This window comes from Trichosurus vulpecula, chromosome 9 (genome assembly GCF_011100635.1).
Source record: "Trichosurus vulpecula isolate mTriVul1 chromosome 9, mTriVul1.pri, whole genome shotgun sequence".
Taxonomy (NCBI): domain Eukaryota; kingdom Metazoa; phylum Chordata; class Mammalia; order Diprotodontia; family Phalangeridae; genus Trichosurus; species Trichosurus vulpecula.
The window spans coordinates 153,406,019-153,426,863 of record NC_050581.1 but is presented as its reverse complement, the minus strand read 5'-3'; the positions used below and the strand labels follow the sequence as shown (position 1 = coordinate 153,426,863).

The 20,845-nt window shown below is 46.4% G+C and overlaps 1 protein-coding gene across 12 annotated transcripts in view; it reads left to right on the top strand.

Annotated features, from left to right (window-relative positions):
- Positions 1–9,960: 9,960 nt before the first annotated feature.
- Positions 9,961–20,845, top strand: part of ATP2B2 (ATPase plasma membrane Ca2+ transporting 2) — a 359,025-nt gene continuing 348,140 nt past the window's right edge. Inside the window, exons 1-2 of one of the 12 annotated variants that reach the window (XM_036738491.1) lie at positions 10,521–10,571; positions 11,337–11,476. The gene's annotated coding sequence lies outside the window, so the exon portion shown is untranslated. Of the gene's footprint in view, positions 10,097–10,520; positions 10,572–11,244; positions 11,477–20,845 lie in introns of those variants that run through there. The other 11 variants (XM_036738497.1, XM_036738499.1, XM_036738500.1 and 8 more) reach the window with 11 other exon arrangements.

Sequence of the window (20,845 nt, the reverse complement as noted above, 5' to 3'; positions counted from 1 at the left end):
CTTACACCTAGTGTCCTGAGCAGTTTTCATTGTCTACTAGATGGAGTAAAATATGTTAAGTGGAACGCAGAGCAGGTGAGTGGCTCCTTCTTGTGCTTAATACGTATTCATATTTTTCCACTTCTCTGAGGAGCTAATCCTGGAAGAAATGATTGACATCCCTCAACTGCTTCTATTGATCTGACAGTATCATAGAATTATAGGGTAGAAAGGGACCTTGAAGGTCATATCAGCTAAACGTCCAATGTGAAGGTTAAATGAATTAACAAATGAATTAACCAACTGTGTGCCAGGTACTATGCTGGCTCCGGGGATAAAAATATAAAAATGAGGCAGTTACTGCCCTTGAGGAGCTTCCTCCAATGGAGGAAGCCTGTTTCTAGTATAGAATCTGAGCCTCACAGGATCTCAGTTGGAAGGGATGTCAACTACAGCCGAAACTCAAAAGATTTCCCTGTCACTGAGCAGTGGTCCCATGGCCTTTGCTTGAAGACTCTCTACCTCCTGGGCCAGCTCATTCTACTTTGGCAGTTTTGTTTTTGTTTTTCTTACATCCAGCCTAAATTTGTTTCTCCTAGCTCTATTCCTTCTGCCTAAGCAGATTTGTAGAATGTTAGACCTGGAAGGAACTCCAGAGCTCATTTAGGCCAAATGAACCAGAAGCATGAGTCTTTTCTACAGCCTCTCCCAAGTGTCCATCCAAGTCACAGGGAACTCACTATCACCTGTGTAGGGCAGTGATCCTTGGGTAGATATTGTTTCTTATCTTGAGCCCAGATCCGCCTTCTATAATTTTCAGCTTTGTGTCTATAGTCACAGAGATCATCTATCTATCCCCCTTTTGATGTGGCAATTGTATCTTCCAAAGCCTTAACTAGGAGTCCCTGACAGGGATGATGGTGCTGGAGCTACTGGTGATTATGCTGCTGATAACAGAAACGTCAACAACAGAATGGATAACAGCTTGCATTTATAGAGTGCTATACAGTTTACAAAAGTAATAGACATTTATTAAGCACCTGCTGTGTGCAAAACACTAACTCTGGAGCTGAGGATTCAAAGACAGAGATGACAATCCCTGCCTTCAAGGACCTTATGTCCTAGTACATGGTGAGAATGAATCTTGTAAGCATCTTGAATTCTCATCACTAGCACAGTACCTGGCGTAGAGTAGTTAGCAAACATTTATGAAGTGCCTTCTATGGACAGGCACTGTTCTAAGCATTAAAAATATCCTTACTACAACCCTGTAAGGTAGGTGCTGTATTATCTCCATTTAACAGTTGAGGAAACTGAGATTCTAAGTGACTTGTCCAGGGTCACACAATTAGTAAATGTCTGATCCTGGATTTGAACTCAGATCTTCCTGACTCCAGGCCCTGTACTCCATCCACTGCACTACCTGGATAGCTCTGGAGGTGACTTGTGACCTTTAGGTGAAGGTTGGAATAGTGGACCTCCTGCCAAGGCAACCCCCTCAGAAGAGTGGATGATAGATAGCATGAACCCCCTTAGCCAAATCCATCCGTAACCAGGCCCTGGGGGTGGAGGTGGGGTGGTAGTCCAAAGAGACCAATTAAATCAGCTTCTAATCTCTTTCCAATCCACATTGAAGCCTCTTCTTCCAAACAGCTCCTGGCCTTTTTTCCTTCTTCCATGCATTTGATTGGAGAGACCCGCTCTTGTAAGGTTTACAGCAGCCAGGTGAGACAGCACCAGCACTGTCACCGCCATTTTATAGATAAGCAGGCTGAGTCTCTGAGAATTGGAGGAACCCACCCAGAGTTACACTGGGAATGACAGAAGTTAGGATGCTGCGAATCTTCCTGCTCCCTCACTGCTCTTACAGAGTGCTTCTGAGTTTACAAAGCACTTTTCTTCCAACTGTGAGGTGGCTAGTGCGAGGTTTGACATTCCTATTTTGCAGACGAGGAAAATGATTCCATGCGGGAGTTAAGGTCCAGGTCTCCTGACCACCATCCTCTGTTCTTTCCTCTAGGGAACAGGAAATAGGAAGACGTGAGTTTTAACCTTGTTTCAGACAGTTACTAGTGTGTGCCTCCCCGGACAAATCACCTTAACGTCTCTGTCCCTCAGTTTCCTCGTCTGTAAAATGACTCAGTGGCCTCTAAGGTCCGTTCCAGCTCTAAATCTGTGATACTCTGACTTGAAGTCCAAAGAGCAGGTTTCAAGTCCAAGTTCTGACACTACCCAGGGGGCTACGGGCATATTGCTTAAACTCTCTGAGATTTAGTGTGACCTTGAATTGGTCAGGCATTTCATTAGCTCTGATCCTCAGTTTCCTCATCAGTAGCACAGGGTTGATAATAATACTTCTGTGTCCTCCTTCCAAAAACAGTGCTTTACAAAATGTAAAATGACCTATAAATGTGAATTATTATTGTTATTTTAATAACGTAATCTGTTGAGTATATGGACAGTCTCGTATTGTTTGTCCTTGAATTGCTTCATGTATATATTTGTTCTGGCTCTTTCAACTCAGAATCATAGAATCATATGTAGACAGTCTAATCCAGGGGTTTTTAGCCTGAGGTTCATGAACTTATTTTAAGAAAAAAAAAACATTTTGAAAACTGTACTTAAATGCAATCCGATTTCTTTTCAATCCTCTGTATTTAATTTTATGCATTTAAAAATGTTATTCTGGGAAGTAGTCTGCATAATTTACCCAACTGCCAAAGGGATCCATGACTCCCCAAATGGTTAAGAACCCTTGATCTAGCCTGATGCCCTTAGAAGATAAAACTAAGGCATTATGGGCAGGCTCACAGAGCTCTTGACTTCCAGGACAATCTGATTCGACGAGTATTTGTCAGGTCCTTACATTGTGCAAGATACTGGGAATATAAAGACAAAATGAAAAAAAAAATTGTCCTCAGGGAGTTTACATTCTTTTGGGGGAGGGGATCTATGACATGCAAACACGATCATTTGAGTAGGAGGGATAGAGCACCAACAGCTGAGGACAGCAGTCTGAACGACCAAGAAGAGTCTGACTCTTCTTGCCCTGGTGGACCAACTGTCCCTGGGATTTTTGTGGCCAAGATACCACAATGGTTTGCCATTTCCTTCTTTCCTTCCAGTTTGTGGATGCAGGGAGGGTAAGGTGACTCTCTCAGAGTCACACAGCTCCTAAGTATCTGAGGTCATATTTGAACTTTGGTCTTTCTGACTCCAAGCCCAATGCTCTATCCACTGTGCCACCTAGCTACCAGGAGAGCTTCTCATAGGAACTGGTGAACGAGCTGAGCCTTGAAAGAAGCTAGAGATTGAGTCTGAGAGGCGGAGTCTAAGAGGGAGTGTATTCCAGGCATGAGGGAAGCCTGGGCAAAGCTTTGCCTGGCGATTGAAGGCTGAATTTGTGGAAGCAACTAGTAGGCTCAGGTGGCTGGAATGTTGACTGTGTGAAATAAATCTGGAAAGACTGACTGCTGGAAGGAGTCAAAGAGAAACTGGTCAGCTTGTAAAGTTTTGTGTGGAATTGATTATACCTAAGAAGAAAAGCAAGATTTCTGTAATGGAGAGTCACCATTTCATGTACAATTCTCTCCTAAACCGGATGTGGTAATGCTCGTTTGATTTGGTATTTGTTAAGTTCGGAATCAAGATAAAATTAAATTAAAATGAGAAAGAAAAGTTGGATTGTTAAGGACAATATATGCCAAAGGAGAGTTGGCACTTTCTCTCAGGGCCATGGGGAGCCACTGATGGAGGATGGAGGACAGAGAATAAGCTTTCTACTTTGTATTCCCCACAGAGCCTAGAGGAAGGCTAGATATCACACAGGCTCCAGAAATGTTCTTTGAATTGAATAAGCATGAAATCCTTCCCGGTCCTCCGCAGTCTCCCTATCCTCCATTCTCCAGGCACTAATCCCAGCGCCCCTCAACTCCCCTTCCAACCCCCCCCCACCCCAGATCTGTAGTTTTCTTTTGGACCACCCCTTGCTCAAGCCTGAGCCCATCTCCTTTCAGCATTTCTTCATTTTGATCTTCAGTCTTTTCCCAGCTTCCCTGGGGAGTGACCCCATCCTACCCTTCCCAACTTTCCTGGAATTTGGACACCTTATCTTTTAATGTCCTGGAATCGCCCCCACAGACACACCTTGTCCCTCTAGCCCCCATCCCAACTGTGTGTCTTGAAAAGACCAGATGGCGTAGATTTATTTATCTTTTTTAATGGAAAGGAGCCCCAACGGGAGACAGATTTGGGCTCACTTATAAGCAGGAGCTTTCTAACCACCAGGACAATGGAATGGGCCACCAGAATGGAGAAGCGCCTTGAACCTGTTACACACCCACACATACCCACCCCCCCCATATATATGTGTATATATACACACACGTACACCCCCCATGTATGTAGGTATGTATATACACACATATATACCCCCCATGTATAGATATGTATATACACACACATATACACCCCCATGTATATAGATATGTATATACACACATACACATATACACCCCCATGTATATAGACATATATATATATATATACACACACACATATACACCCCCATGTATATAGATATATATATACACACACACATATACACCCCCATGTATATAGATATGTATATACACACACACCCCTCTGTATATATGTGTATATACACACACATACATATGCACACGTATATACACACACACATACATATGCACACATATATACACACACACATACATACATATATATGTATATATAAAATGAAGGCACAAGTGATGTTTAGCCTGGAGAAGAGAGCATTCAAGGATGATGGTGATGGTCTTCAAGTATCTGAAAGGTTGTCAAGAAGAAGAGGGATTAGAGGAGTTCTACTTGGCCCCAGAAGGCAGGATAAGGAGCAAGGTTGCAAAGGGGGAAACTTGAATCTTGGTGTCCTTCCTAATATAATAATAGCTAACATTTTTACAGTGCTTATTATGTTCCAGGTGCGAAGTGCTTTACAATGATCATCTCATTTTATCCTCACAACAGTCATGGGAGGGAGGTGCTTTTATGATTTTTATTTTACAGATGGGGAAACTAAGGCAAACAGAAGTTGAGTGACTTGCCTAGGGACACACTGCTAGTAAATGTCTGAGGCTGGATTTGAACACAGGTCTTCCTCAGTCCAGGCCTGGTGTTCTCTCTAATATGCCCCCTCACTGCATATTTCCCTCCATTGAAGGTCTTTATAGAGACAGGGCAGCTGGGCTGTGCGGTGGCTTGGAATCAGAAAAGCTCGTCTTTTTGAGTTCAGATCCGGCCTCAGACACTTACTAGCTGTGTGACCCACATAATGAGAAGACAGGACTCACTGGGAAAGACTCTGATATTGGGAAAGATTGAAGGCGAAAGGATTAGGGGAAGGCAGAGGGTGAGATGGATACATGGTGTTATGGAAGCAATGAACACAAACTTGGACAGACTTTGGGAGATAGCGGAGGCCAGAAGGGGTTGGTGGGCTACAGTCCATGGCAATCACAAAGAGTGGGACATGACTGAACGATTGAGCAACAAAAATAATTGCATCGCCCTCTAGAAATCATTTTAAAAATTAGCAACGTTTCCTACAGAGTGGTTTCCTAAAAATTTCACTCCTGGGAAAAATTAAAAGATAATAAAAATGGTGTTGTGGATTGAAAATGTGAAATAAAATTGACAGTCACCCCCCCCCAAACTTAACCCTGTTTGCCTCAGTTTCCTCATCTGTAAAATGAGCTGGAGAAGGAAAAGACAAACCACTCCAGGGTCTCTACCAAGAAAACCCCAAAATGGAGTCACAAAGAGTCGACTGTTACTGAAAAATGACAACCCCGAATGGCAACAAAGAGGGAGAGGTCAGTTGTGTGTTTTTAGGGGGAGGATTCTTCTTCTTGCTGGGACTGCCTGCAGGACTTCCCAACTCTGACATCCTGGTATTGTGCTTATTTATACCTTATGTGAGTTCTTGGACACAGATACTGAGTGACCTCTTGTGAAGGAGACTGTGATGCAGTGGGGTCTTAGGCTGGACGCTCTCTTAAGGTCACTTCCAGTTCCAAGACTCTGGGCTTCTTTGAGCTATGGTTAATCCACTTTGGTGGACTTGGCCTTGATTGAGATCAGGAATCTTCTAAAGTGGGAAAACACCCACAAAAGATTTATCTTCTTACCCAGAAATTGGTGATCTCCTCCCTAGCCTGATGGGACCATCCTTACTCTCAGAGATCTTGCTGGTCATCTGTGGGTTCGTCTTATTGGAGACATGGGTCTGCCTTCCCTGGGCAGTGTCTGAACTTCTAATCTGGCCTTCCCCTCCCCTGCTCCATCATAAATTGTTAAAGCTGCAAGTGACTTTAGAGATCAGCTAGTTAAAATTCAGTGAAACCCCTTCCTAATAGGGATGAGAAATCTGGGGACCAGAGAAGGAGGCTGATGTGCCCAAGGACACACAGCTATTTAGTGGCTGTCCTGGGAATCCAACCTAGGTCACCTGATTCCTAGCCTGGGATTTTTTTTTCCTCTCCTACTGCATAGCACTGGGCTCCAAGGCCCAGCTGTCTGCCAGCTATGAGAAGGGATCTGATAAACTCCCCTGCACCAAAGTGATATCGGCTTGTATCCTTCCAGGAATATTTGGGCTTTGAGCAGAGGAAAAGGACTGACCTTGCAGGAATAGGTTACCACTGGTGGAACTGCCCTCCTGCCCCACTGACCTGTCCCAGGGTGCCTGTGCCATTGGGGTGTGTGTGTGTGTGTGTGTGTGTGTGTGTGTGTGTGTAAGTGCATAAAGGAGCTGCTTGGCATCCTACACTGAGTAGGCAAGTGCCTACTTTGCCTCCATGTGCGACTGGTCTTGGGGTAGTTTCATAAAAAAACCAGCTACAGAAAGACTTTAGCCTCTTTCCCAGGGCAATGCCCCTACCTCCATCAGGCAGCATTAGTCTCTCCACTGACCTTTTCCCCACTTCCTTCCCACCTTAGCCATTTGTAAGCCTTCCTCTTGGGCTTGGCCTAGAATCTCTCCTAAGGAGCAGTGGGTTGTTACTTGCCTCGAGATGAAAGAAAATTAGCACCCTCTGCTCTGGGAGGGCACTGCTGCCTTCTGGGGTCAGGGCTGAACCAAAGGCTTGCTGGGTGACAGTGAGGAGTTGGAGCCAAGCCAGACTCTTTTCCCCAAGGGGGAGCACTCTACCCCTGGGGCTGTTCCCTGGAGCCTACAGAGTGAGGCTATCCCTAGGATGCAGAGAAGGCTTGTAAGTTTCTTTTCCCATAGCAAGCTAATTCAGGTGAAATCAGGTTACACTAAAACATGAAGAAAAAAGATGAAGGGGACAAATGTTATTACTAAAAGGCAAAATGTGGCCTGAGGGCAATTTGTGGGAGTCATTGTAGTACACTGGAAAGTCCTTTGGGTTTGGAATCTGAAGACCTGGATTCAAATCCTGCCCCAGACACTTAGTAGTCGTGTGAAGCTAGACAGACCTCAGCTTCCTCTTCCCTAAAATGGGGCCATTAGACTTGATGACCTCCAGAGAGGCTTTTAGCTCTTAAATTTTTGATCATATGGTGGTTGGCTTTATGTTAGGACTGAGGTCTGGGAGGAGCAGGGTTGGGTATTTTCTGATATGACTCTCTGAAGTGTTTTTTTTTAAGCCATTAGCCCAAGGCCACTAGGCCCTCTCTCAAGAGCTCGGAGCACTGTTAGTCACTTCTCAGTCACTATGTGAGTGAGTCCCCTAAAGCCTGGGGTCTGGAGCCACAGCCCCTGCTTCCCCTCTCCCCTTCCTGGGATTGCTCTGTCTCTGCCCCATCCTTGGCCTGGATGGTGTGTGGTCATTCAAGGATCACTCTGTGACTTCAAATGATGGGGCAGGGGGAAGGGGGAGAGGCCTGGATTTAGAGTCAGGACGCTTGTGATTGAATCGCACCTTTGTCACTTACTACCTGTGTGACCTTGGGAAGTTTCTCCACCTCCCGGTCTTTGGTTTCCCTCATGGTAGAATGAAGGGGATGGACTCAGTGGCCTTCTGACTCTAACATTCTATGACACCTTGGTGCTTTCTCCCTGTGTGACCTTGCTTGGGCCTGAGTCTTCATCTGCAGAATAATGAGGTTGGTCTATATGGCCTCTGAGGTCTCTTCCAGCTTCAGATCTGGAGCCTTTTTCCATCGCCCCACAGAGGATGGTGGGAGGGAATGCAGTGTGGGGTAGAGAAGGAAGCTAGCTGGCCGTGGAGCTCTAGTGTCCTCTGGCTCTCTCATTGGCCAGGTGAGCAGGTTTGACTGATTAGGGATCTTGGCTGTTCCCGGCTGCCTTGCTTGTCTCCCTCCCTCCCACCCCCTCTTCTATATTGCTTCCATTTTGGTGCAGTGCAGACTTTTGGTTTTAACTAGCCGAATTGATATTCTGAGCAAGCCTGTGAGCAGGGATGACAGAGCTTCTCCAAGCATATGGGGGAGCTAGCTTGGCCTGCAGCTGCCCGCTCTGTCCGTCACGGAGTCTGGCTGGCCCCAAATGCCTCCCAACTTTAAAGGAACAGAGAGGCATTTTGGCTTTCCCTCTCTTTACCCTTTCTGCCACATTCCCTGGGAACAGGCAGAGGTCCATAGCCAGCCTGGTGTGTGTGTGTGTGTGTGTGTGTGTGTGTGTGTGTGTGTAGAGAGGGGGAACACAGGGCCATTTTAGGATAAGGCAGCCTGAGGCAGGCCACCTGTTTAAGAGCAGAAAGGATCAGTAAAACCAAAATCACAGAGGGTCCACTGACCTTGGAATTCCTGACTCCTCAACTTTCTTTCCTCCTCCTTCTTCTTAAGCCTCCCTCTCCCAAGTCTTCCAATTTTAAAGGCCTATGGTGAAATAGACAAAAAAACTAGACTGTTTTGGGGGCGTTAAAAGCTTATTGTAGGTGATAGACCCCCAAGGGTCCCAGGGAAGGCTGGGAAGTAAGTCAGTGTTCAGCCTAACTCCTCCTTACACTAGTGTGTTTCATACCCCCATTCTCTTGATCCTTGCAACAGGTATTCAGGCAACACAAAAGCACATGCTTTCTTGCAGCCCCAGGAAACCATAGGGATCAATGCCTCTGAAGCAGCTGAAAGCTGGTCCCTCAGAGAGGCTCCCTTTCAGTCTAAAGTCCCAGGGAATCCTAGATCCTTAGAATATGAAAGCTGGCAAGGGGGAATTCAGGGCCCTGTCCACTAGGGTTCCTTTCCCTGGTGTTGATACTCCTGGCTCCCAGCTGGTGTGGTCAGTGGGACTGGTCTTTTTGCCCTAGGGGAAGAGGGCAGTTAAATTGTGGGCCTCAGGGGCCATGTGCCTGGTGTCTCTAGGTCCTGACTACTGCAAGCCTGTCCAAGCTCCCACCAGTGTATCCATGTATGGCCCCAGGGTCCTAGCAATGGCCCTGCCTACAGATGCCTGGGAAGAGAACGGGACTGGAGATTGCTTGTCTATGCCCAGCTCTGCAGGGTCAGTAATAACTGACCAAGTTGGGTGGGAAGAAGGTGACGTTTCGAGAAAATTACTTCCCTGGGAAAACCATCTGGACACCCCTCTCCCTCGTCCAGACTCATTAACCAGGCAAGCCTTCAGACCGCCCCCCCCCCAACCTCACTGCCTCCCTTCCTTCCCCATAGGATCGGGATCGAACCTGACAGTCCTCGTCCTTGACGGTTTCTCCCACTTCTGGGTAGGTGGCATATTCCTGGGAGTTTGCCATCTTCTGTGTTTGTTGTTATCCCAAGGGACGTATTAGAGGAACAAACAACAACATGGTGGTTGATTCCACCCTCCCCCCCAATCCCCCTACCTCCTGGTGGAGAAAGCTTTTTTTGCCTTTACTACATCAGCCGTGTTTCTTTCCCCCTTCCAAGTGCCTTAAGCTGAGGGCAGAAACATCCCCCGAGATTGCATTTTGCTGGTGAGATGCTCTCATAAATATACCAGCTCCCTCCCCTACCTGCTTCATCAGGATGGTACAGTCTGCAGAGGGACTCCAGGCGGCTAGCCCAGCCTCTCACCGCCTTCCAGATGCGGTACAGTGATTATTCGGCTGGGCAACTGGAAATCCTTTTGGATGGGTGATGATTTCTTAGCCAAGTAAGTAGCGACATCCACAGCATGAGAAATAAAAATAAAAGCTTTCCCCTCTTCCCTTCCCCCACCACCTTCTCTATTTTTTTTGAGGGGGGAGGGGAAGGGGGATGGCTTTTGGGGGCTTGTTTATTTGGCAGCCTGTTTCTTTTGGAATCAGGAGACGATGTGGAGAATTGTGTGTGTGTGTGTGTGTGTGTGTGTGTGTATGTGTGTAAAGGGTGGCAGTGGCTTAATCTGAGGGAGGCATTAGGTCTGGGACCTGGGAATCTCTGGGAAGGCAAGGCACATTTACATGGTGTTACGCAAGGGTATAGCAGAAGGGCAAGGTTCTCTCCAAAATAAATAGCACTTGGGGTGAGGTTGAAAATCACCCGGGGGTTGCAGGGCTATGGGGTTTTTGGTAAAAGTCACGGTGGTGAAGGTTTAGCCTTTCTCCCCCCGGAAACCAGTTATTTCTTAAGGAGGGAACTCAGCACAGGTGAGCTTTGCTCGGAATCGGGGGATACTGGGAGTGTGACTAGCTTTTTTTTTTTTTTTTGCGGGGGGTGGGGGTTGGTGGTATGTCGTGCACAGGGTGTCCAAGAAGACCTCAAGACAGATGGTGTGGGGTTCTTACAGGGCAACTTTCCCAGAGGTGCTGTGGACAGTGCTGGGTGTCACTGGATAAGGCATCGGCACCTGTGGGGGGTTGGTGGCAGTGGCACCAGTGGGGTTAATGTGCTTGGAAAGGGATCACTTTGCACCATTTATGTTGCAGGGTGTAGTTAGAGAGTGAGCCTGGGTCTGCATTAAAATTGGATGCTTTTATGAGGATGCTGGCTCATAGTTGTGTCTTTGGAGAAGCTTGATGCCCGCACAGATGGAAGGGACTCATGGGCCACTCTGCTGAGTTCTCTCCAGCCCCTTGTGAATTGCTGGCCATGTCTCCCCCTCCCCTGACTTCTCCAGTCTCTCACAAATGAACATGTAGGGGCAGCTTCAGAAATCCAAGCAGAGTCTTCTGCATCTGCTTCCCTATCACCCCGGGTCATCAATTTTCAAACTCCAAGCAGGGCTGTCACCAGGCACCAAGGAGGAGCCTGCTGGCTTCCCCCTGCTTGTTACGTAAAAGACCCAGCAGTCTCTCCATCCATTTGAGAGTCGGAGACTTTTCGGTTTGATGTGGATGGTGCATCAGCTCTGAGTCTGGGTCTGGGTCTGTCTCCTGGGATCTCATTTACCTGCTGTCACTTCCCCACCCCAGCCCCCCTCCCCCATCCGGAAAGCTGCGGGATTTTCTCTGCCATTGCCTGTTACTTCCTCTGACTTAATGAAATGGGAACTTTGGGCCATCTCAGGAGCTTGGAAGAGTCAGGAGTGAATGCCTAGTCTGCCATTTGGAAGGTAAGTCACGGGCTTGCTGAGCTAAAGGAAGGGGTCTTGCTTTGGGGCAACGGGCACCGGAGGCTCATCTATATAGCTCCTCTTAACTCCGTGCATGCTGGGCTATTTATTGAGTAAATTCATGAAGAAGGGGAAGAGCTGATGTTCAGGCTTTTTAAGGGGTGATGTGTAGGTGCTTTACAAAAGAGAAATTTTCCTTTGGCTTGGGAAGTTGGAGGGGCTCTGGAGCTCTGGCCTAGGGTGGCCTTAGCATTTGAACTCAGTGATGAGAAGAGTTAATGTTGCAAAGGGCCTGCCTCTGCAGATAGAGGAGGGATGTGCTGGTGAGGTAGAAGAAGTGCTAGTGTCCGGAGCCCAGCTGGCTTCTGCAGCCCCTCTGCATGCCCACACATACAGACATACATTAGTGCATCTGTGTCTACACACCTGTACATAAATGCATGAAGCCTACTAGACTCACATTACTGTAGATGTGTGCATGCTTCCCTTGTAATTACACACACAGGCACACATGAGCCTATACATGCCCTCTCATGAGGGCTTGGGGCCCCCTCCCACACATGAACACAGATGCACAAATGTCCCTTTCACCTTGCCTCTCCTCAGTTCCCTGCATTATGTCAGTGAACATTTCAGGCTCTCAGGGAACAAGAAGAGGTCTTATGGTTCAAGCTGGTTGAAACCCATCCTCGCAGCCTTGCCTTGAGCGTGAGGGCACTGGAGAGGTTATGTCTAGTGGACTAGCTGTAGCACATAGACGATGGGGAGGGTGTGGTGCACCTGCATTCTTGGGGAGGGTCAAGTTTTGACTTGGCCCCAAAGACTTTCTATCTACTGGGATTCTATGGGAAAGAGTCTTAGGTTCTTTTCTCTCTCTATGTGGACAGCAAGGCAGTGTCCATGCCTGGTGCATTTTTTCCCCTTATTTGCCTTGCCTGAGGGCATGGACAGTCTCCAGAGCCTGGTTAGTGTGGCACCTGGCAAGGCTCATACCAGGTCCCCCCCAGGCTGTCCCCAAACTTGCTGGTTCCAGAGGTTCACGGAAAATGTTCTACTTCTGTGGAGCACCTGGGAGCTGGCTCCCTAGAGACACCTGATTGCTCAGGATTGTCCCTAGGCTAAGGTTGCCATTAGCTTGCCCAGAATTCTACTTGCCTTTCCTATCAATTACTTGTAATGATGCGGATATTTCTCAGAATTCAGAGATCTTTCTCCATTACTTCTCCCTCTTTACCTCACCGTAATCTTTTTTCCTTTCCTTTCCTTTCCCCTCCAACTCCACTCTTCCCTTCCTTTCATCCATTCCTCTTTTCTTTTCCCTCTCAGGGACCTGCAGAAAGTGGCAGATGTAGAATTTGCCATAGGCTAGATCCCCAGATGTTCTAGGTGTAAGTAGGGGTGAATTGGTGCCATTGAGAGGGGGAAAGCCTATACAGTCCAGCTTGGCCACAGACTAGGGAATCCCAACCCTTTTGAGGATGGTGCTTTCCAATTTTAATTGGAAGTATATTTGAAAGAAACATGACTTTGTAATTTCAGGCTTTCTTTCTGTTCTTCTCTTCTTCAGCTGGGGCCCCAACCTTCTCTAGCTCCCTTCGGAGTGGGAAAGCTCGATATATCCCTTTGGCCTCCAGTGGAGAGATCTATCAGACTGTCTCCAGGGGACCCAGGGGGTGGGGGAAGGCAGAGTTCTGACTCCTGGCCAGGTTGCTTTTTAGCAGATATTTTCAGGAAGGGTACAGGCCTTCTGACACTGCTAACTCAACAAAATATCAGAGCAAGAAGAGACCTGAGAGAGAATTGGTCCAACCCAACCCCATGGGGAAACTGAGGCCCAGAGAAATGACTTTACTGAGATCCTGCAGGCAATTAGTAGTGGACAGCTACAACCAGAACCTAGGTCCTCTGCTTCTGAGTATTTTTTCTCCTATAATGGGCTGCGTGGGAAGGAACAAGAAACAAAGAAAACACATTCCTAGAATCATAGTATCATCTAGTACCTCATCTTGTCCAACGATGCATTTTACAGAGGAGGAAACTGAGGGCCAGGAAGGTCACATGACTTACTCAAGGTCATACAACATTGGAGACAGGATTCAAACAAGTCCCTCAACTTCAAATGCAATGCTCCTCCGTGACTCTAAGTAGATTATTTGTATTTCTCAACTTATGGTGGGGTCGGATAGGTTCTCTGTTCAGTTTCCAGACCATCAAAGGGGAATCAACCATCCTCACATGGAAGCAAAGTAAGTGACCACTGAGATAATATAACTAAAAAGCCCCATGGTCAAAAAGATCATTCTCCAGGTCTGAAATTCTCTTTATGTCTTCTATTGAGAGACGTGATCGTGGTCTAATGGATAGAGGGCTGGAGGTGGAGTGAGGAAGGTTCAAATCTTTCCTCAGTCAGTTACTGGCTGTGTCTTTTCATGCAAGTCACTTAACCTCTGCTCCTCACCTGGAAAATGGAGCAGTGGGGAGGAGCAAATAAAGTAGAGAAAGCACTTTGTACACCTTAAAACACTGTGCAAAAGAATCGAGATTATTTTATTCCCATTTTCACAAGCTTTGATCCTGTGGAAAATGTGAATAACTTCAAAAGGTTGGTGAGAGTGGGGGGATGGGGGTGGGGTTGGTCCCCACATGTGAAGCAGGCTCAGGAGAGAAGATTTAGAGGAAGGGAAAGGGGAGAGAGAGAAGTCTCTGGGCCTCTGGAATAGGAGAAGCCACTTATGAGCGCGGAAAAGAGAGATTGATTTGGACTGAGAGCAAATGGGTTCAAGTCTTGACTCTGCTGCTATCTACCACCACTTGAGACCGTGGCCAAGTCATTAGCCATTTTGGCCTCAGCTCCTAGTCTGTAAAAGGAGGTGAGGGGATTAGATGAAATGTTTTTTAAAAGTTCTTCTAGTTTTATATCTCTGAAACCATGAAGATGGGGCACCCGAGAAGTCTTCCTTCCTTCCTTCCTTCCTTCCTTCCTTCCTTCCTTCCTTCCTTCCTTCCTTCCTTCCTCCCCTTCTTCCTCCCCCCTTCCTCTCTTTCTCTGTTTTGAATACTTTTCAGAGTTAGAAGTGATCTAAGAAATCAGTTCAATTCAATTCCCTTCCCCTCCCCTCATCTTGCAAATGGGGAAACTGAGGCCAGACAGAAATGACTTGCCAAATACCACATAGCTCATTAGTGTCAGAGTCTGGAATAATACCCATGCTTCCTGATTCTCAGGCTACCAGCACAATTTCCTAGTCAGCAAACCCTGTTTTTCACAGAGTAAAAGTGATGAAACTAATCCCTTCCTGTGGGTTCTGTCTGTTCACTGACACAGAGGAAGTGTGGGGGAATCCTTTGTCCTTAGACAAGAGTTGGGAGCTCTACGGGGCAGTACCTCTACCTAGGTTTGATCTTCTTGGGATTACTGCTGAATTTGATGGGCAGCTAGGTGGCACAGGAAGACCTGAGGTTGATTCCTGCCTCAGACACTAACTATGTTATCCTGGGAAAGTCACTTAACCTCTCTCTGCCTCAGTTTCCTAATCTGTAAAATGAGGATGATAATAACAATCCAGCTTCCAGAGGTTTTGTGAAGATTAAGTGAAGTCATATTGGTCTAGCACTTTGCAAATCTCAAAGTGCTATGTAAATGGGAGTCATGGCCAGGATGGAGGATGCACCAGACATAGCCTTTGCTAGGTGGCCCTAGGCTTGGGGGCCGCAGAGACATGTGGGTCAGCCTGCAGGAAAGGGGGCGGCCAGGGATGTCAAGAGGGCAGCCCTCGGGCCGCGTGACAGTCTCTGCTCGGCTCGGTCTGCAGGCGGTCCAATGTGAATCCAGCAGGCGGATCCCTTGGAGAGTGGGAATAACTAGGGCCCCTCCTCCGTGGCTTTCTGCCTTTCACGTGTCTACGGCTCCCAGCTCCCTTCTCGGGGAATTTGACTGGAAATAGACAGTGATGTGGGTGTTTAGAGAGAGCCTCCGCGCTCTCGCTCTGATATCGTTCTTGATCTCTTCCCCACTGCTCTCTTCATATCCCATTTAGCATTGGTTACCATAGCTATCGAAGCCCAGATTGATTAATATAGCCTTATCCTCAGAGCTACAAATGGAAAAAAAGAAAAAACCTGCAACACCAATAATGTTTAGTGACAACTTTTGAGAGGGAGAGCAGGGGAGGAGAGTGCAGGTGGGTGGCGCATCTTGGCATAGCCAGGTAAGCAGGGCGGAGAACCTTGTGTGTTCTACTAGGTGACCTTGGGGCAGCTGCTACCCCAGAGGTAAGTTCTGGGCTCTGTGCCCTGGCTTGGATTCCCAATGAAGCTGCTGTTTGCTGAATAAGAAGGGGTCCTGAGCTACCCAAGCTGCTCCTACTCTGCTGGAGTCTAGCTCTTCTGGGGCAGGGCCAGACTACAGGATGAATCATAGCCTCATAGATTTAGTGCTAGAAGAGATTTGAGAGGCCATTGACTTGAACCCCCTCAATTTATACCTGGTGAACAGAGGTTAAGTCACTTGCCCGGGGCTATCCAGCTAGTAAGTGTCTGAGGTGAAATCTGAACCCGGCTCTTCCAGACTCCAAGGTCAGTGCCCTACCCACTGGGCCATGTTGCCTTACATGGCTTAGCCACTTTCACATCCCAGTGATGACTCTCAGGTGCTGATCAATGAGTGATCTTCTGAAAGCCCCTAGACCTCCCTGGGCTTCACCTTCCTTCTCTGCAAAGTGTAGGACTTTATATTACAGTGAAGGGATGTTGGTTCTGAAATCTGGGGACCTGAGTTCAAATCTCTATTTCATCACTTACTAGCTGTGTGACTTTGTGCAGGTCCTTTACCCTTTCTGTGCCTCACTCAGCTTCCCCATCTGTACAATGGGCAGGTGGGCCCAAGTGACCTCTCAAGACTCTTTGGCTCCAAAACGATTATCCTGTGAGAAGGCCCCTTCCAGTCCTTGTATTAGATATATCAGCAATGATTGAAACCAATTAGCAAGGGTATTGATATGTCAGCCAACGGTCAGTCAGTCAGTCAGGAGGTCCACAAATATTTATTCAGGGCCTACTATGTGCCAGGCATTTTGTTAAGGGCTGGGGATACAAAGAAAAGCTAAAGACATACTTTGCTCTTAAGCAGCTCAGAATCGAATGGGGGAAATACAATGCATAAACAACACATGAAAACAAGATACATGCAAGATGAATCAGTGATCCTCAAAAGAGAAGAAAGACTGGAGTGACCTCAAGGGTGTTGTGGATCTCAGATTTTAGAATTATAAAATGATATTAAGGGGGATCAGTAACAGCTTCTGGTAGATGGTGGGGTTTTAGCTTGGACTTGAAGGAAGTCAGGTAGGCTGGAGACAGGAGATGTAGGAGAGGCTACCAGGTCTGGGGGTTAGCCAGTGAAAATTCCCTGAGTAAGGAGATGATGAGCATCATGCCCTTCGAAGCAGACATCTTAGAGACTGCTTAAGTCATTGTAAAGACTCCTCTTTGGGAACGACCTTCAGAACTGGACGAATGTTCTTTTTCTCTTGAATAACATCACTGGCAAAAATCTTTGCCCTTGAAGGAGAGATTTGCTTTTTATAAGTGTCTAAGAGCAATTCAGAGCTAAACCTGAGTAATGAGATGGTGGAATCAGGCTGGGAGAATTCTCTTCTGAGTCCAAATGAATTGTGACTACCAGGTAATCAGACTGATTTTCTCCTCAGTCAGCTCTGAAGGCGATTCCCAAAGATGTCTTGAGCAGAGGCAGCCTCTGTGGAAGAAGGGTGAGGCATCCTCAGGTGGCTGCTAGGAAGAGGATAGAGCTTATTTGGATGGCTGAGTTCTGGTCTGTTCCATAAGTAGTCTCATTACCTTGCAATCACATCCACTACTCAGAAAGGAAAATCAGATCCATTGGAATTGACTTTTCCAAATTTTGTGATGGGTCATGTAGTCATAGAGAGCTAGAAGGGCCCCCAGGGGTCATGTATCTCCACAACCTCATTTAAAAAAATATTTTATTGGTATCTCTTGTTTTTACATCAGCAGTTTCCTTATCTCAAAGAACCATCCATATAGGAAAGAATAAAAAAAAGGAGAAAAGAAAAAAAGGCAGTCCAGGAAAAACACACAATGGAGAAATTGACATTTTATGCAGTGTTGCCTTCCCATAGTTCCAAACCGTTGCCAATCTCCTGTCTTCTTGCTCATTATACTTTCACAGCATCCCTTCTTCATTTTTATATTTATGTTGTTGTAGTTATTGTATATATTGTTTTTGGGGCCATCACTTCTTTATAAAGAGGGAGGAACCTGAAGTACAGAGGGATGTAAGTGACTTGCCCAGGGTCACCTAGGTAGGAGATAGTGGAGCTGGGAATGGAATCCACATTCACTGAGTCTTTTGCTCATTTAATTGGGCCAGCTTGGTGCCCTTTGCTGGGGGAGTCCTGTGAATAGGGGGCAGGGCTGGAGGGTCCACAGGGGCCTGAGGTGAGATGAAATCATGAATCTGAGATGATGGTTTGAAGACCCCAGTGTCTTTTGAAGCTTCAAGCTGCTGCTAGGACTTCATGCCACCAGTTAGCTGGTTCCCTCCTTGGTCCAGGAACAACCATAAATTGGGTTTCTTTTACTATTAATGATCTCCAAGTCCCAGCCATCTGCCAGTCCTCTTGCTGCAGAGTCTGATGCAAATGACTTCAGTTAGGATGGAAAAGTGACTGTGTTGCCCTGTTGATGGGTGACTTTGCTCTTGCTTTGGGGAGTTAAAATGGAAACTTTAAATTTTAGAGCTGTAAAAACCAGCGCCATTGTCAAGATTACTCTATATATGAGGAAATGGAGGAACTTTTTCAGACTGAGGACCCGTTGAAGGGAAGTGGATTGACCAAAGTCATAGAGATAGTTGTAGAGTGGGGATAGGAGCCTAGGTCTTTGAATTCCAAATCCAGTGTTCTTTCCAACAAATTGTGCCACCTCTGTGCTTGTCTCCAATCTTCTCTGGATGCACTCCCACATTCCCAACTGTCCCTTATACTGTAGCCTTTTTTATGCTAATCTTCTGAGTCACATGGTCAGATGACCCCAATCTTGTCCCTACTTTGAGAATTCAAGCTAGCAAATGATTCTTAGGTGTCTGCTAGATTGTAGACTTGCTTTTTATTTTAAGATTCCCCATTAGATTGTAAACCTAAATGTGGGCAGAGACTGTCCTTTGCCTCTTTTTGTATCCCTAGCACTTACCACAGTGCCTAGATGTATAGTAGGTGCTTAATAAATGTTTATTGACTGACTGAGTATTACTTCAGTAAAAGGACTAGAGACTAAGAACAAGGTTTGTATTTCAACTCTTCCACCTAAGTATTTTCCTAAAATTTTAGATTTGGAAAGAACCCTAAACACAGTTGTGCCCTCTATTTTCACAGAGAGCGAACCTGAGTCCCAGACAGGTGATGGAGTAGTTCAGTGTTTGATTTGGAGCCAATGGATCTGGCCTCAAACCCCATCTCTGATGTTTTGCTACCTGTGTGACCTAATCTCCCTGAACCTGTTTCCCTGTAAAATGAGTGGATTGGACAAGAAAATGGCATTTGACGTCCCTTCCAGCTCTAAGATATTTAACAGTAGAAGTACCTCGTACCAAGGTAATGACAGATAGTAGCAGAAACTGGATTAAGACCTAGATATCCTTATTCTTTCACTTAGCTATTTTGTGGCAGAATGGGGATTTGAACCCGGGTCTCTTGATTCCAGTCTGCTGTGGTTTTTTTAAAATCATTATTCCACATTGGTCTGAAGCTCCATTTTTTTTCTGTGTTAGCCAAAGCAAATTCCTCTCCAGTGCCATGAAGATGCCTGGACCAGGGAGGGAAGGGACTCAGCCCAGAGAACCAGTTTGCTGGAAGGCGGACAGATAGTGTAATCTGCTGCTAGTTTAAGGCTGGAAGAAAGAATTAGGGCACCCATTACAGGTTGTTTGTTCTTCCTTTTTAGTTTCTGCATAATCATGTGACTTGAGTGCAGTGGGGGGAAAAAAAGTGTCTGGGCTGTTCTCTGGCTCCCAGGCAGTGGCCAAGGTCAGCAGAGCAAAGCTGCCAGCCTCCCTTGGCTCTCTGCAGTGGCTGCGGTATTGACACAGCAAAACTCTCCTGAGGAGAGAGCAGAAGCCACAGCTGGCCCTCTTGGCTCAGCCACCTGGGTGCATCCTTGGCCACCAAACAAGTGGGAAGCTGGGAGGCAGGAGACTGGGGTTCTAGTCTCATATATGTTACTGACTTGCTGCTTGACTTTGGGCAATCTGCTTCCTCCTCTTGGGGAGGGTTCTTAGGTTCTCCCTCATGAAAAACAAGGCGATGTGGACTGGGGCGATTGCAGGTACCTTCCAGGACTCAGATACTAAGATTATAAAATTGCTTGGGAATCCCTGAAACATAAAGGAAGATCCTTCTCCCCAAAGAAGAAAGTCTAGAATGGTAGGGTAGTCAGGGAGTCAGAGGTGGAGGTGAAGGTGTGTATGGGGGCAATGAGAAGAGGTAGAGGTGGGGGGTCACAGTGAAAAAGTATCTCCTGGAAGCAAGTAAGTAGATTAAGGACATGAGTCCTTAGGGAACCGCAGCATGTATTGAATTACATAATATGTTTTAGATTGAAATGAAAACGTTTCCCCCTCAATTTTTCATTTTAAAACTTGGTGCGTGTTGGTGTTGTGGGAGGGAAGAAAACATTCATCAAATATTGAGGATTTACTCTTTGTAAGACATTGTGCTAGGCTCTTTGGGTGGCACAAAGAGCTACTGGCTGTGGATTGAGAGGACTGGGTTCAAATGATGCTTACTACAGGTGTAACTTTGGGCAAGTCATGTAACCTGTTTCCCATTCAGTAAAATGAGAGTGTTGGAACAGGTGGCCTCTAGGTCCCTTCTAGCTGTCTGTCTCTGAGCCCATGGATTCCAGTCAAAGACATTGTCCTTCCCCTTCTCCTCACTAGAAACCAGATGCAGGTTCAAGTCTGCTCAATAAGCATTAAGCAGCTCTTTTGTGTGCTAGGCGTTGGGCATACAAAGCTAAAATCGGCCTTTGTTTTCTAGAAGCTTACCTCGTATTTGGAAGAGACAACATTGATAGATATACGTTAATACTAACTACTTAGGAAGTCATTTGAAGGGCAATAACAACTGGTAGAATTAGAAAAGATCTCTTATATAGGCTGTAGCTGGATAGGATAAAAGATATAGGACACATGCATGGGAGAAATTAACAAATGGCATAGGCTGATGGATTTATAGATGGGATGGACGTTAGTGGTCATCTAGTGATTCCATTCTCTTTTATTAACATAGATGCTAGCATGTTAGATTTAGAATTGGAAAGCACCCTTGGAGG